This window comes from Triticum urartu, chromosome 7A (genome assembly GCF_056163025.1).
Source record: "Triticum urartu cultivar PI428250 chromosome 7A, HENAU_Tu73, whole genome shotgun sequence".
Lineage (NCBI taxonomy): Eukaryota > Viridiplantae > Streptophyta > Magnoliopsida > Poales > Poaceae > Triticum > Triticum urartu.
In genome coordinates this window covers 19496421-19514698 of record NC_141879.1, presented here as the reverse complement: position 1 = coordinate 19514698, position 18278 = coordinate 19496421, and the positions used below count along the sequence as shown (strand labels likewise).

Below are 18278 nucleotides of genomic sequence, written 5' to 3'. Positions count from 1 at the left end.
ATCTGCAAATGCTCCTGGAGAGCTCTAGACCCGGGTAAGTAACAAGTAATTTACTTTCACATGCTTGCTTTGCATAATGAATGCCTTACCCGCCGCTATCTTCTTCATCGCCTCAATTTCCTGGAGGGCCTTTTGGGCTTCGTCCTTGGTATGCTTGGCGCTCTCAAGGGCCGAAGCAAGCTCGGACTCTCGCGTCTTTGAGTCAAGCTCCAAACTCATGCTTTTTCACGAGAGCCTGGAGCTCTTGCTCCACCTCAGCAACCCGCGCCTCTTGTTTCCCCCGCTCGGTGCGCTCCGCGGCCACTTTGTTTTCGGCCTTGGACAGTGCTCGCTTCAGGGTCGCCACCTCGGTCGTGGCCCCTGGTATATCCACAATGATCCTGTCATTTTTGCAACCGCATCTTTTTTATATACTTACACAAGGTATTACTTACCTTTGTTCTCCTCGAGCTGCTTCTTGGCAAGGCTGAGCTCTTTCTCGGACCGCTCGAGGTTCTGCTTCAGCGCATCGACCTCCGCAGTCAGTGCGGCAGAGGTCAGCAGCGAAGCCTGCATACGCATATCGACATACTTATGTTAGACTCCTGTGGATATTCTTAGATCCTCTATTCGGCTTTTCTTTGTGAACACCGAACAGAGCATCAGGGGCTACTGTCTATGCGGTAATATTTTCATATATTTTAAACACGTACCTCAAAGCCCGTTAGAAGGCTGGCACAGGCTTCAGTCAGTCCGCTCTTGGCGAATTGAACCTTCTGGATCACCGCACCCATAATAGTGCGGTGCTTCTCGTCGATGGAGGCGCCGTTAAGCACCTCCAGCAAATTATCCGGTGCCTCTGGTTGGACGGTGGTCGCCGGTACGGTAGGCTTGCTCCACTTAGTGGGGGGCCGCCTGCCTGAGTTCGGAACCATTGGAGGTTCCGATGCGGTATTCGGCCCAGGGCCGAACTTGGAGCCCTTGGGAGCCTTGCTCCCTTTGCGCCTGCAGTCCGGAAGGTCGCCTTGTGGTGCCTCCAGGACTACCTCCCCTCGGCCTGGTGCCCTTTGAGACAACATCTCAGCGTTGTCCGTAGGGCGAGGGGTGGAGGCGGTCGGAAGTGATCCTCCGCTCCTCATGGCCGACGGGTCCAAAGAACCACTCGATGAGGATACGTCGATACGGGCCCGGGACGGACTGCATAACCGTGTCCAGCGTTAAAACAAGCTGTGCAATTAAACGGTGCCACGAGTTACTCTGGTGTCCGAATAATTACGATCTCACCAGGGGCTTGGCCCTGGGTGGCCACTCGTCTTCGCTGTCGGCGGCGGTGGCGGAGTAGTCCGGAGGGAGAGTCCTTCCCTTCTTGGACCCTCCGGCCTCCCCGGTTGGGGCGGCCTTTCTTTTCTTTTCTCCCCCAGCTGGAGGGGAAGAAGCTTCTTTTTCCTCCTCCTCATCTTCGTGGGAGGAGTACGCCTCAGAGTCATCGGACGATGAATCCGATACCACCGGATGTCGGGAACTCTTTTGGGTTCCCGTGGCCTTCTTCTTGGCCTTCTTCTCCGGCACCACATAAGGCGCCGGAACCAGCATCTCCGCTAAGCGAGCATCTGCTGGGTCTTCGGGCAGAGGAGCCGGACAGTCAATCTGTTCGGCCGTCTCCAGCCATTCCTGTCAAAGGTATGGGAGCTTAGATCCCGCATATAGTTATACCGGGGAAAATGAATACCCTATAACTGATAAAAGAGCTTACCGCGCTGGCTTGGCGCTGCGCACTGAGTCCGCGATCCTCGGTGAGGGGTGGGGGGACCTTGGCACTCTTGAACAACACCCTCCAGACGTCCTTGTGCATCGTGTCGAAAATTTCGCTCAGAGTCTGGTGCTGGGCCGGGTCGAACTCCCACAAATTGAACGCCCGTTGTTGACATGGGAGGATCCGGCGGATGAGCATGACCTGGACTATGTTGACAAGCTTGAGCTTCCTGTTTATCATATTTTGGATGCAGGTCTGGAGTCCGGTCATCTCTACCGGATCACCCCAGGGCAGGCCCTTCTCTTTCCAGGAGGTGAGCTGCGTGGGGATTCTGGATCGGAATTCGGGGGCTGCAGCCCATTTGGTGTCGCGCGGCTCGGTGATGTAGAACCACCCCGATTTCCACTCTTTTATGGTTTCCACATAGGATCCCTCAAGCCATGTAACGTTAGGAATCTTGCCCACCATGGCGCCTCCGCACTCCGCCTGCTGGCCACTCACCACCTTCGGTTTGACATTGAAAGTCTTCAGCCATAAGCCGAAGTGGGCCTTGATGCGGAGGAAGGCCTCACACACGACGATAAACACAGAGATGTTGAGGATGAAATTCGGGGCCAGATCGTGAAAATCCAGGCCGTAGTAGAACATGAGCCCGCGGACGAATGGGTGAAGGGGAAATCCCAGTCCGCGGAGGAAGTGGGTGAGGAATACAACCCTCTCATGGGGCCTTGGGGTGGGTATGATCTGCCCCGCATCTGGGAGCCGGTGTGCGATATCCTCGGACAGGTATCCGGCTCCCCTCAGCTTTTTGACATCTCCCTCCGTGACGGAGGAGACCATCCACTTTCCTCCCGCTCCGGACATGGTTGGAGAAGGTTGAGGATGAGAATGTGGACTTGGGCGCTGGAGCTCGAATGCGCGAGAATGGATGAGCAAGGAGGAAGAAGGCGTGGGTAGAAAAAGGTGAATCCTTATCCCTTTATATGGGCGGACAAAACTATGCGCCCCCACCAGCCTGGTAAAACTCGCTTATCCCTCAAGCGCTGTAATCAATGGCGCGGTTGGGTTACCCACGCCCGTATTGATGAGAATCCCGCGATAAGGGGACACGATCTCTGCTTCGACAAGACGTGCCAAGGAAACCGCCTCGCAAAATGCGCCGAGGTGGGGTGTGAAAAACAACTCGAATAAGGGCTTGGCTGTTGTGTGATGTCACGCTACGGAATACGTCAGCAGATTAGATTTGTAAAAATATTATTCTCTCTACGGTGGTATGTGGAACTTGTTTTGCAGAGCCGGACACGATCCTCGTGTTCAAAATCTTCTATGAAGTATTCGGAGGAGGAACCCGCCTTGCAATGCCGAAGACAATCTGCGCCGGACTCATCGTCATTGAAGCCTGGTTCAGGGGCTACTGAGGGAGTCCTGGATTAGGGGGTATCCGGACAGCTGGACTATAACCTTTGGCCTGACTGTTGGACTATGAAGATACAAGATTGAAGACTTCGTCCCATGTCCGGATGGGACTCTCCTTGGCGTGGAAGGCAAGCTTGGCAATACGGATATGTAGATCTCCTTCCTTGTAACCGACTCTGTGTAACCCTAGACCCCTCCGGTGTCTATATAAACCGGAGGGTTTAGTCCATAGGACATATACAACAACAATTATACCATAGGCTAGCTTCTAGGGTTTAGCCTCTCTGATCTCGTGGTAGATCAACTCTTGTACTACCCATATCATCAATATTAATCAAGTAGGAGTAGGGTTTTACCTCCATCGAGAGGGCCCGAACCTGGGTAAAAACATCGTGTCCTTGGTCTCCTGTTACCATCCGCCTAGATGCACAGTTCGGGACCCCCTACCCGAGATCCGCCGGTTTTGACACCGACACATGCCACAACAAGAGTGGGAGGACCTCATATTCTATGTCTTGCACAATATCAAGGAAGTTGAGGAAGTGTGGATGAGGTAATACCACTACACCATTCCTTGATGTATTGCACAACATCATGTTCTATGTTCACTTAGTCCCAATCTAACACCGCTTTCCTTCTTTTAGTGAATTCATTCAAGAGGAATGGACGGGAATGATTCCTCCTACTGAGGCGGAAGCACTTACTCTTCTCCATCATGGAAACCCTGGACATAAAAAAATTGTTGCTTGGTTCATGGAGAAAGTAATTTTCCATATTCCCCTATTAAATACCTAGTTCAACATTTATTAGTTAACCGAACTAATGCACCCAAAAATTTCAATTAAACCTGTAGGGAAAAGATCCGAACATATCTATGGATGATGAATTGAGATGGGTTTCCATGGGTTTTGACCATGCCGTCATGACATGTAAAAAGTATGATGTGAATGGGCATCGCTTCCATACAGAGGAGCACCAAAACAACTGGCCTAATCCCACAACTATAAATACCGGAGTGTACAGCCCCGGTCAAAATTCAGTAGACTACTATGGAAGGGTACGAAATATATATGAGCTTACATTCCGCAAAGGGCGTGAAACCCTATGTCTGCCTGTGTTCAAATGCCGATAGTTTGACCAGCGGGAGGTGCAGAGACATACGGCTTCCATTGGTTTGGTCGAAGTTAAACCATCAACCGTCTATGCCGGAGCCGATCGCTTCATTGCGGCTACGCAAGCTACGCAAGCTACACAAGTTTATTTTCTGCCTTACCCATGCCAGAAAGAGTACCTAAAGGGTTGGGAATTTGTGTTCAAGGTGTCGCCACATGGTAAGCTACCGGACCTGAACGAAGACGATTACTACAACATTAACCCCATGACATACGAGGGAGTTTTCTATCAAGAGTAACCTGATGATGATGTGGTCAGAAACGCTGACGCTGACGCCTTGGGTGATGTTGATGTGGATCCAAACGATAACGATGCACGGAATGATGGTGAGACCATTGTTAATGAAAATGACATACTTATGCTAGAAAATTTAAATGAAGATGCTGACGACGAGGAAGAGCCTCCACCTCCGTCAGACAACGAAGATGATAAGCGTGATAGTGATGATGAGACCGAGCGAGAAATCAGTTACAACAACTATGATTCGTATGGGTTCTAGCAGGTGTATGTTTCATGTATTTTTTTCTATGGTTTAGGAATATGCCTTTTTATCCTTATTTATTAATGTGTTTTTATTCCTTATTATTATGTTTTTTGCTTTATTATTAATGTACTAATGGTTTATTCTCTTTTGAATGCAGGTTCATGGAACATTGGCAAGGGGAAGATCGATGACACGGGTTTCCTAGCCAAGGTTGTCGGCATGGCTAGTAGGAGTGGTCGACCGCATACTCTTACCCCCGACTACTTGAGGATGACTCCTCATAGGGAGGTCGAGGGAGAGGTGCCCCTAGAGGAGGAGGGGGCGGGGGAGAGCTCCTAGAGGGCGAGGGTGTGGGGGGAGAGCCACTAGAGGGGGTCGCGGCAAGAAAGAGCGCACCCTCACCGACTTAGGGGTGTTGTCTTCGAGGCCTTCCTCTAGTGAGGTACCCTTTGCCGAGGAGCAGGAGGATGAGGAGGAGGAGGAGGTTCGCGAGGAGGTTCAAGAGGACGAGGAGGAGGATGAGGAGGTTCAGGAGGGGAAGAGGAGGAGGTTGAGGAGGGGGACAAGGAGGAGGAGGAGGCAGGCGAGGAGGATGGTGGTGGCGGGGATGATGGTGTTAGCAGGGAGGGGGTTGGCAAAAAGAAGGGGTGGCTGCACGGTAACACAATGCTCCCTCCCCAGCTTCCTGCTACCGAGGAGCAGAAGTGGCTCATTGAGCCCATGGGGAAAGAGTAAGTGCCACTTAATCATAATCTAATTGTTTTTATTGTACACATGCTTATATTTTCATTATTTTGCTTGTACACATGCTAATATTTTCATTATTTATATCTTTTGCAACAACTGGAGATATCCTAAAGGGGCTCGTCTTCCCAACGGCCTCATCACCGTCTTGCTTAAGACACACTAGCAGGGGCTTTACTGTCCCAATCCAGTCAGGCACCTAGAGCGTCGGGTTTTGGCCATGAGCTGGGACCACTGGGAAGCGGCCCCCCACATGGACTATGAGACGCATGCTAAGGCTATGATTACAAACTTTGGGGTGAGTTCTCTTCAGAAGAACAAGTCCATTCTGGTTTCATAAATGATTTAACTCATGACTTCTTCCATTCTTGTTTCATGAATGATTGTAGAAATACTATTGAGTTCTTCAGGAGCACAAGGCCACTGCCGACGAGATCGTGCTGAGCCAAGCGAAGAAGAAGGCCCGCCAGATGCAGTACGATGTGCGCTGGGTGGCCATCTCGCAATATTATCATGACACTCTTAGCGTGAAGATGACCAAGGAAAAAGCGCGGAGGGATAAGCTTACCTTGCAGAGGGACAAGTACTTGGCAGTAAGTATAATTTTTTTTCATTCCGACGTTTGTGATAAATTTCATCGTTTCGTGTTGACATGCCATTATGCTTTCATTATGTACGTGTGTCCAAATCGTTTTTAGAGCATGGTGGCAGGCACGGTTCCTGTAATGGAACCACCACCACCAGCTGCTGGACCACAACCAGTGCTACTTACCTTCGAGGAGTTTCTGTCACAGCACCCGGGGACTACGGTGGTTAGTATATCTCCAAACTATCCAACCACGGCTTACCGTTTATTCAACGCAATCATATATCCTTTGCACATGTCTTTTCAAACATCCAAGGAACCGGTGGATCATCCATTGGTGGTGGTGCCAGTCTTCGCATCACTCACGAGTCACGGAGCCCGGTCACTCCGATCCACCAAGGTAGTGGTGGTGGCGGTCTTGGCAGTAGTGCTACCGCTAGCAGTGACGATCTGGGCTCTGGCGGACTTGGCGGTGAGGACCTTGGCGGTGGTGGTGGACGTACTAGCGGTTAAGCATGTGGGTGACGGTGGTGGTGATGATATGCTTGTCCACTTTAGATGACCTGTGGTTTTATGCTCCTTTATATGACTTGTGTGCTTCTTAGATGCTTATGTTTGTTGGTGGTGTTGGTTGTGAGGATGTGATGGCGGTGGTGTTGGTTGTGAGCAGATATATACTTATGTTGTTTTGATGGTGGTGCTGTTGGTTGTGAGGATGATACCTATATGTGCTGTATATGTCTAGTACATCATGTATATCCGCTGTGTATTTGAATTGAATTGAATTGAATTCAAACAGAGAACAGAAAAAAATTCACACAAAAACTATGCCGACTTCTGTCAGCATAGGGTAGCATCGAGCTACCAGTGGGCGACACGTCTCAAGTTTTACATATACGCCGACGGATAGGCCATCGGCATAGGCGACACATGGCGCTCAGTAGTGCATCCTGGCACGTAGATATGCCAACAGCCTAGTTGTCGGCATAGATTTGAATCTACACCGACGACCTAGCCGTCGGCACATGTGGACACGTGGCGTCCTCTGGTCACTTCCTGACACGTAGGTATGCCGTCAGGCACCGTTAGGCGTGGAAGTTTACCGATGGTGAATCAATGCCAACGGTCGTACGAAAGCCATCGGCATAGGCTTCTATGCCAACGGCTTTTCTATGCCGATGGCATCCTGTGGTATGCCGACGCATATGTTGCCGACGGCCCTATGCTGACGGTGGCCGTCGGCATAGGCCTATCCCAACAGGAAACTAGCCTATGGCGACGGTCCGGGCCGTCGGCATAGTAGGCCATTCTGGTAGTGACGTGTGCATCGCCAAATGCTAGCCCAGCTCACCCACCAGCTGACAGATGGAGTACACCACCTCAAGGATGGCTCAAACTCAATGTTGACGGTGCTTTTCTAGCGCAGGCAGGAAACGGCGGCTCTGGCATGGTGCTCCGGGACAACTTAGGCGGCATCATTTTCACTTCCTGCCGTCATTTATTCACATGTGATAATGCTCTTGCTGCGGAACTAGAAGCATGTAAAGAGGGAATCGCGCTAGCTTTGGAGTGGAGAACACTTCCGTTTATTCTAGAGACGGACAATACCGAAGCTGCTGCGAAGATTTCAAACCCTTCAGGGAATAGATCACGACATGCTGCCATCATTCAGGAGATCACCTCCATGATGAGAGGAGGTAGAGAGGTAGTGGTAAAAGCTATTAGAAGAGGGTGTAATCATGTTAGCCACCATTTGGCTCAGATGGGTAGATGTGAGATAAAGACGGCCGTATGGTTACGGTCAGGCACTGAGAGGGTTGTAAACTTGTGTGAACTGGACTGCCGCGATCCAGCTTAATTAATATATAGCCCTTTTCCCCTGCAAAAAAAAGGTAGTGACGTGTGCATCATGTACCTATGGTATAGGTTACCTCCGTATGATCGCTAGCTCTTTTCCTTCCTAGTAAGTAGGAGTAACGAGAAACGAAACCGAATCAACCCATATTGTGACGTGTTGGTATCGGCAACATCTAGTTTTTTTTCATTTTCTTAGGAGGTGGGCAGTAAACATGCTTATTTTTTGGCAGTGCCTACGAATGATATGTTAGTCCGGCTGGCATCATTTAATCCCTAGAATAGTTGTGATTTTTAACTGGGGGGATACAAGTTTTGTAAAAGTCAACCCGTCAGACAATAATCGACTTGGAAATACCAAAATTTAAAATATAAATTTTGATATTTTAACAAAAATATTTATTGTGTGGCCAAGTTAACTAAGTGCCTACTCCCTGAGAATTATTTGTAACTACCAGAAATTGCAAAGAAAAAATGAACAATCATAGACTTGATGAGGGGAAATATAATCATCCCCCAAAGCGAGGTAGAAGTAACAAATCAGTTATACAAAATGATGTTTAGAAAACACCAATGCAACTAAGACGTACCAAAATGAGCAGCAACATATCTATGAGCATTCATTGCACGCTCATCATTTGGGATATCCGTGATCTAGCTACGTTGCATTAATGGATTCATATAAGATGTGTGTTACCACAACAAGATCTATAGTGAGCATCTGTGTATTTGGGGTACATAGAGAGAGCATTAATATGTAGAGATCCAAATTGAGCATTCAGCATTTACTGGACACCGATAGTACACATATTCCGGACCAAAGCTGCATATTGCATTTATGATACCCCAAGCAGGCATTATAAAGAATTCTCAGCCTCATGTTCATCACCTCCATCCATCCATTTCTGCAATACACATCCTTCTCTGTCTATTTTTCTCCACCTCCCTCTATGCGCTTTAGTACTTCAAGGCTTCTAGGTAGCCCTGTAGTAATGGTAGCAATGCCAAGGACTATCATCTTCTTCTCCACCATCATCTTCATGCTTCTTTCGGCTCAAGCTAGCGGCTCTGACAGTGGCAAGCCCAAGGTGACCAAGCTCATGGTGGAAGCATGCAAGAACGCCTCGATCAACAACCCCTAGAACGATCCTGTTACGCAAGAATTCTGTTTGTCGACCCTCCAGTCGGACAATCACATCGGCGAAATCTTAACTCTTCCTTCAGAGCAATTTCGTCAATGAACAGAAGAACTGTGGCTCTGTTTCCGTGGAAATCGACTGCACTTCAAGAGATTTCCATAGTCTTCACTCGAAGAAATAGGTAGCTTGAGCATCACTTTGGAAATACGCATGCGTATGACCTAGACCCGCTTTAACAGTACGGTGTTCCCTATGAATCAATATAAGCAAAAGGAAACTACGGGAACAAAATCTTCATGTTCCAATCCGTCACTTCAATTTCTTCAAAGGGGCGCACCAATTTATTCAATCTAAACGTACATTTTTAGGGGTCGTCTTTCATGGTTAAAAAAATCTTCAGTGACTTTTCTCCTATGTATACACTTACAAAGACATTAGTCTCTTACCCCATTTGTCTTCAATACTCCATAACCACAAAGGAGGCAATAGATGCACTTACACCATTCTTGACGTTTACACTGGGCATAGCCGGGTACAGAACACATTCTACTCTAGGTAGACTTCGTGTCACGCAGGCCACTACAGTAGTCTCCCCTAACAAGTTACGACTACGGTAATTAAGGGTCACTCTATGGACACGGCCTCACTAAGGTTCTCCGTACTTCCCTTATCAATTGTAAAACCTAGGGGTAAAGGCTTTTACTGTCACCTCGAATTACCTTCACTCGCTAACTCTTAAAATAGCAATAATATACTTTGTGAACTTTCGGTGATAATTTTGAGGGAGGAGCCTTCACAACAGTCACGAAGTCTATTAAACTAAATCATTCAATAGAGAATACCATGTATTAATGTTTCAGTTCCTATACATACCAAGATTTATCCATATCCCTGAGAACTAGGGGGTTTACTCATACATAGGGGAAACAAAACACCATGAATGTGGTGATGATAAACATGGATGAATTAAACAAGTAACACGCAAGATGATCCACTAGAGTTCCGATATTACAACGAGATGAAGATGGATGTGGACGACGACGATGATGAAAGTGGTGATGATGCCGATGTCCCCTTGCACGTGGTGGTGAAGATGGCGATCACCTCGTTACCAATTCCCCTTTGGATGGGTTCCGAAAGTTAGGGTTCTCCTTATGGATGTGTTTTTGGTGGTTGTGTGTGTGTCTATTACTCGATCTTTATCCATAGGGAAGAAGTAGTCGACGAGAGGGAGCTGCCAGCATGCAATACGACTGCGTGTACGAGCATGTGCGCTCGTATGGTTGGCCGTGTTGCACTTTGTTGGACTGCGCCAGATCCAATTTCCTCTAAGTATTTTATTCTATTTATGGTAAGGTATAATCACATTGATTTACGTGATTCCGCCATAATTTCATGTGATTCCTGCCATAGTATTCCATTTGTTCCAAAAGAAGTGTGATGGGGAAAACCGACAAAAACAGTGTGTGAACGCAGTAACATTCCTCAAAGCCTATGGAGTTGGCACAAAATACTCGTCGAAATAATCACACAATTTGTATTCATCAATAGTACTCAAGCTTAAGCCTCTGCGAAACCTTATGCATGAATCATTTCTTTGGCATGATCCCGTCACTAGACAAGAAAAGTTTCAGCAAGCAATGATTGAAGTGGAGTGCTTGAGAGACTTAATGATGAGACACTCGTGGGTGTTAATGACTTACTCTAGTATCATGTTGTATTTTCAAAACTTTCACTCCCTTAATTTATGTTTTCATTGCTCAAGAAATAAAATTCTCTTCCGTGTGTTCCCCGCAAGCAAGTGTTAACTAGAGTAAATAGAATAAAAGCTACTTTTTATTTTGTCTAGGTGAGCAAGAGGTTTGTGTTGATTATCTTTGCTTCAATAACACTTGCATAATAACCATGCCACTGCTATAGCTATACTAACTTTTCATGTGAAGAAGCGGAGGTCTATCTAGGCATTAAACAACTGATTTCCTTACGGTTTGGATTTCTATCTATGTTGCTGGAGGATGATCAAGTTTAAGCTTGGAGAGTTGACGTGTGTTATTTTTATGCTCATCATGCCATAGTTTAAACATGTTTATCTTATAAAATCTATGATACTCCCATCGATATTACCACTAATGACTGATGAATGCAAGAGATTGTGGAATCCTCTCTTTGTTTTGTGATCTGATCCGATGTCTTCAATGATTTCTTCTTGCGATCCGAGCACCATATGTGAGTAATTCGGCAAGGTAATGTCCAATGTCCTTGCAACCTGATGTATTTGTTTGAGGGGTCGATGGAATGACTTTGAAGGGACGTCATGTATGTATAAAATAAAATTACATCATAGTAGCCTATTCTCTCTCTGCCTCTCTCTCTCCCTCCCTCCTCGTTCTTCGGCCCTGCAGGTTCCATGGATCCTAGAGTTCGGTCCAAGTAGAGGTTAGGAGACAGGACAACGTGAAGCGGAATTCTAAACACCAGTGATAGAAGGGCTTAGTATGGTAGTATGGATCCAATCTCTGGGGATGCATGAAGTGTAGTCATTAAATGTCCAATGCTTTTCTTTGATTTACCTTAATTACCAAGGAAACTCCGCTTGGCGAATAGGGCATACAGCTAGACAACTGACTCTTGATGCAGGGCGTGTTTCGGTCAAGACATAATTTGGACACATCCCCCACTTCAAGTGTTGGAAGCACATCTTAATGGGTGTCTTCCAGAGCACTAATTAGTACTAGTAGAACAGTCGTGCGTTGCTACGGGCTATAATACATATAAATGAATCAGACAAAACAAATGATTAAGATCATGTCCAAGGTTGAAGCTCATTTCTCTCTCATACGTCCGAGAGTGTTCGGACATCAAACGGGCGCCCAACGGGCTCCCGAAAATCCAACCATTTAGATAGTCCGGGTTCACCAAAATCCAGCCTATACTTGCGAGGAAGATATGTGGTTTTCCAGATTATCCTCCATTATCTTCAACACACGGTTCCAACACAAAAACTCCACTCGACGATGCACCCTTCCCTTTTCCTACTGGACCGTCCCCTTCTCTCTCAATTTTCCGCCATAACGGGACATTTCTCGCTGGTGCCCACTCCTTTAAAGTCAGATGACGCCCACCTGACCTTCGCCATGGCCTCATTTTTCCTTCACAACATACAACCCCATGGACCATCAAGGAGGAATCCCCTGGCAACTGCCCCGCTCTCTGCCCTGATCCCCTCCCCCCATGTTCATGCCATCTGCCACCGCCATCAAGGGGAATGAGGCATGTGCCGCCCATGACGCCCAAGAAGGCAGATCTGATGTGTCCTTAGACATTGCCATGCTATAACATACAGTTGAATGTCATACCTTACGACGAAAGGAAAATATGATGTTGGTTGTTCGGCATGCAACCGATATGCCACTTTGTCCGTTATTAACTCTTGAAGCAACCAACCAATGCATTTACCCCTCTATCCTAACCACAAAATTGTACAAATTGATGAAGAAAATATATAAACCACTCGCTCATGCAATTTTTTGTGGATCCATCTCTAATAAAATGCAATTTTCCACATTTTCTACGGTACCATCCTCCTCACTCTTATCACAAAATCTACTAGCTCGTGTTCTAAGTGAGCCAGTGATCGATCATGGCAAGGTAGGCTGGCAACAGGGGACAAGGGCGACAACCGCCTTCCGCTCTTAGTGCTACTACCTCCTGGTTCTACATTGGCCCCACCCTTCATCCCGGGCTCTACTATGACGGAGCCACACTCATGTGTTGCCATGGAAAAGGAAAACTATGAATACGTCCAAAGCATGAGAAATGTCAATGTTTCTCTCCTCTTCCCTCCCTCGCGCGCAATTGCCTAATTCGTGGTACAAATTTATGCATTTGTTAGAGAAGAGGAAAAACAGATTCCCCTCAATTTTTATGTCCTATACCTGAAACTGCTTTTAGGTCACCAAATTTACCAATTATATGCTCCAATAAACCAAATGAAAGTGAGGGCCTATCAAGTAGGAACCTTTAGTTTCCCTTCAACAAAGGATGGAGCCGCGGGCTAAATATGAGAACCTAAAGATATAACACTCAAAATGTTCCATGGTACCAGGGAAAACCATTCTAAACCTAATAAATAAAAATCTAGCTAAGTGTACATATTTGATTAATATTGCATGGATACAACAATCAAGAAATATAGTGAACAAAGAGAAAATTTAAAAAGCATGCCCAATGAACGTATCAGGTTTCATGAGGCACATATGATTGCTATTCTAACACATTACCTCTAGACTTCTGTCAGGGCAGTTAACAAAACTATTTTTCATGCAAAGTCTAATAACAAAATTGGATTATTTTCGGTCATCGCCTTCACCTGCTGGCTATGGCATTGTTGCTTGATAGTTTTCAAACAAAGTCTAACAAGAAATTTGTTAGACCATATCGACTCATCAAGTTACAAACCAAACATCCGATATCATCCTTCCTAACGTGCTTCGTTTCCTGGAAGAACCTGCAAACTATTCTGACCCGGAATACGACATGCATACAAACTTCGGCATCCCCTTTGAAGTCATCCATACAATTATATTTTCAGACCTGCGAATGGAAAGAATTGTGCATAATGAGAATGCAACTCCGAATAATGTGAGTTACCTCTAGACTTCAGTCAGGGCAGTTAACAAAATCTTTTCATGCAAAGTCTAATAACAAAATTCAATACTTTTACTCAACGCCTTCACCTGCTGGTTATGGTATTGTTTGATTCTTTTCATGCAAAATCTAATAAAATAGACCATATCGACTCAACAAGTTACAAACCAAACATTCGTTCAGTATAGAACACTTACAAGGAATATAGCAGCCTTCCTAACGTGCTTCGATTCTAGGAAGAACCTGCATACTATTCTGACCCTGAAAAGCGCAAGTCAAGGGACCATTGCCACGAGCACGTACCTGCAAAGAGCAAGTCAAGGGACCATTTACAATGTAAAAAATCATTATGTATTTTGGAAATGGCATAACTGATTAGTACTGTCAGGATTTTTCTTCTCAATCTAAGGAAAGGTTACAACTAACCCCATATACTGTGAGAACCTTTCTGCATCGACAATATATATACTCTCATTATCTTCCATTGAAGCAATGAAGAGCATGAAGACAATCTGTTCTAAGTTTGTCATGAAATGGATCTTTTCCTATACCATAGAAGAGATGCAACATGTATAAGAAACCCAAAACAGAACTGACATCATTGCAGATGACCAAGAAGAATCCAAGGCTTGTTCGATCAAAGTTTTGAATTCTAAAGAAGAATCAAAGCAACTTCATGTTAAAAAATGTAACATAAGAGTGTTTGTTCCTACATTCTCTTTAAGCCTATAGATGATGGAATTTTTAGGCTATACGCACATTCCTGAGTTGATTTTTTGCAGCCATTCCCGAGTTGAGTTTTAGGCTCTACTCTCTTATAGTACGATTTACTTATCCAAATAGCCATTCCCAAGTTGACCTTTTGCAGCACTTAACCAGGTGAAGTGCAAAGGTCTAAAGTAGCAAAAATTGAGTCGGAGTTGAATAAAATAAAATAAAATAAAATAAATTCGACCGCAGAAGACCACATAGTACACACAGAACGACAGCATCTCCTACCATGTGTGTGGTTCCCGACATATGAGATGTGCATTTTGCACTGGTTGTATTTTGTAACATACACATTAAGGATGGTCTCCAATAGAGCATGTGTGAACTAACAAAGTTGATCCTTACTGAACAAAGGGCATTCATATAGTATATGTAACCAGTAATCGAAACTATTCTAAATTATCTCTAGGTCAACTCTTTACATTGACTTGGAGATTTTTTCGACAAAAGTACAATATGATGCCCATCAGTAAATCACTCCACCTGTATGCCGGGAGACGCTAGCTCCTTGTGAAGTGCCAATGTTCGCCGCGTATGCAGACCAGAATCATAACTGAATCACATATGTCTTTGGAATTTTCAGTATAAGTTTAGCAATTATAAAACTTCTCTGTAGAAGCTTACTTGACATGTCAAAGACAACTGATTGCACCCTTTCCCTGACCTTCTCATTGGATGTGTCCACTTCTTCCCTTACTCATTCCATGATCCTGAATTAACAACACCCGTGTGAGCACTCACATCAAACTTTACACACTGTGAGGTTTGCTTTAATTTATCATATTGGCACCTTGCTTTGATGAAAGTCGCACCGCTGAAGCAGAGGAAGGACGTCGTATGACTTGTACGGCTGTTATTCGGCATGCCATGGGGTACTGCCTGACGCTACAAAAGATGTTTGTTCCTTGTAGCCTGCCTAGAACCTCCTCCTGAGCCAGAGTGAATGGATGATGATCTTTGCAAAGGATATGGCAAGTTGCAACGATCATTCCTAAGAAACTCAGAGAACTGGAAGATACCATGCATACATGATTCAATCGATCATTCAGATCAAGCAAATATCGATTGACTCCGAGCCTCCATGGACCCAAAGAGCATGCGGACGAACAGGCCGAGGCATATGAGTTAGTCCATCTTGTCGACTCTCCATAAGCTGCAAGATTCTGTGATGTCAATCAGTCCAGGGAGTGCCCCCAGAATGATGGAGGCTAGCGCTACCATGGGCATGTGGTAGAGGAGCTTCACCAAGAACTACAAAACGATGAACACCATGACGGCCGTGACGAAGTTGGAAACCGTCGACCTGGCGCCGGCACTGAAGGACACCGTGGCATGAGAAAAGGAACCTGCAAACGTCTGTCAAACACGCTGCCACACATATTTTGGTTTCTTTTTTCCAGAAGATTTATAGGCATTAGTCGATCACTTGTTGCCACATAGCATGAGGATAAAGATCCAGCGACGTTTGAGAACTCCATGGCTATCATATCCTTGTTCCCGTTGAGCTTATACACTCTAATCGTGGTGAAAGATTGTCTGGCGGCAATGGCTTTCTAAAACAGGCAACATGCACAAACTTGTTCGATCAGTTCAACCTTCATTTCGCCGTGAAAACAAACACCTGCTGAATTTTGTGTACGATGATGATTTACAATGAGCACGATGACCGCACAGATGATGGTGATCTTGGCGCATTCAGCGGCGTAGGGGGTGTTGAGCTGTATCTACTTCACGGAGCTCAGTTTCAGGCTGCCGTGCACCTCGTGGATGATCTTCACGCCGTCCTTGTCAGCTTTCGTGGTGTAGACCATGGCCGTGGGCAAGATGACCGAGACCAGAAGTGGAATCGCCGAAAAGCTTCTTTTACTTCCTCCCCTGTGATTCCAGCATATTGTATTAGACGAGCACTCATGTTAGCAAGAAGAGTATTGCAATCTACTAAGTGAAGTAGTGGAAGATAGCATAGTTAATTTGTTTCTTCTTACGATGAAGCATGCGGCCAGGATGAATATGCAACAAAATTCAGGTTCAGAACTTAGAAATAAAATGTTGCACTGCAATACATGAGCGACACATGAAAACAAGAGATAACATTAGGAACTCAGAAATAGACAAACTAAATTTCTGGTTCAAAGATCAACACACGAATTCAAAGAGAAACTGGGAGAGGGTGAAGCCAAACTCAGAGGAGAAGACATGGACCTTGACAACGAATCTCGTGTCGGCACATGTTGATCTTGCACATCGGCACCCATCATACACCACCACTACAACTGCCGCAAGCACTGAACGTGCGCCCCACCACGAGCGGTCGTGGTGCGCTGCCACTCCCACCAGCTAGCCCCACAGCATGCCGGTCGCCGTCACCGTCCCTACGATTCGTCCCACGGTGGTGCATCAGATCTGGAGGACGACGCCGGCGAAGAAGAGGGGTCTTGGCTGAGAGTGGAGATGAAGGACCGGGTGAGTGTGAGGGGGGAGCGGCATGTGCGCGTGTGCTTTTTGCCCTAACAAGGGCGTAGGAGAGGGGAGGAAGGACCTGAGGGGTGGGATGGTTTTTCGGTTCCTGTGGTTGAGTAGGCTGTATTGGAGGGCTGGTTAGGCCGAAAAAATCAGAAAAGATCGATGGTGGGATAGAAAAATCGGAGGGGGATGATCGTGCGAGGGGGTGGGGAATGAAAGGAACGAACGAACAAACGTCCTACGGACTGCTTGTTTAGGAGTAGAGATCACAATTATCCCGATCACAAATATATGGTTATAGGAATCAAGTCCTCATACACATGCCTATTTTTATCAGTTTTGCTAAAGCACATCTAGATGTGCAATAAGTATTGCACATCTAAGTCCTATGCCATTGATCTTATGTTGAGATTCGTGTGGATATTTTCTTTTTTCTTCTCTTTATGCTTGATTCACTCATTTAGATGTGCAATAACTAGAGCACGACGGAGGCTTGGAACCCCCTCCTCCCCTCCCGCGACGCTCCTGTGAGCGCCGGGGGGGGGGGGGGACCCTAGCTGCCGGTCCCCTCGTCCCCACCTCTCCCCCTCCTCCCCCGCCGCCGCCGGCTGGTGTTGACGGGCAAAGCCCGGGTGGCGCGGCGGCGGCGGGGCCCCTTCTTCTCCTCTGCTCGGAGTGGCCGGCGCAGGATGACGGCTCTTGGTGGCGGCGCGGGGCTGCCGCGGGGCCCTGCGGCGCGGCGGCGGGCGCGTGGTGCAGCGGTCGGAGGCGGCGTGTCGGCGATGCGTCTTGGTGAAGCGCAGCGGCTGCGGTGCTCCGACTCGGGAGGCGGCGCGCGGGCGAGGCTCTGCCCATATCCGCTCGATCTGGCGCAGGGGCTTGGTCGGCGGCGCCGGTGGTGGCGTGCCTGTCCTTGCGCTGGCGGCGGCGGATGCCGCGGCTGCCACATCTGGCGGGCGGCGCGGGCTGGGTCTCTGTTGGCAGCTTGGGCCGTGGTCGGCCATCTCTGCGGGTGATAGGTGGAGTGGCGGTGCGGTGGTGGAGGTGGTGGTTCGTGCTGGTGGTGGCGCTGGCGGCGGTGTGGGCTTCGGACGACCTTGCGTGCGGCGGCTGTTGGCAGCGAGGGTGTGTACGTGTTAGGGGTGGTGTTGCTGCGCTCAGCGCCTATGTATCCTGCCTTGAGTGTGTACGTGTGTTTTGGTGGCGTGTGTTGTACTGGGTTGTTGGTGGTCTTTGCTTTATATATAAAGCGGGGCGAAAGCCTTTTTC

At 47.1% G+C, this 18278-nt stretch overlaps 1 pseudogene; it reads right to left on the bottom strand.

Annotated features, from left to right (window-relative positions):
* Positions 1 to 14050: 14050 nt before the first annotated feature.
* LOC147957066 (low affinity sulfate transporter 3-like) lies at positions 14051 to 18013 on the bottom strand (annotated as a pseudogene).
* Between the last annotated feature and the right edge of the window lie 265 nt (positions 18014 to 18278).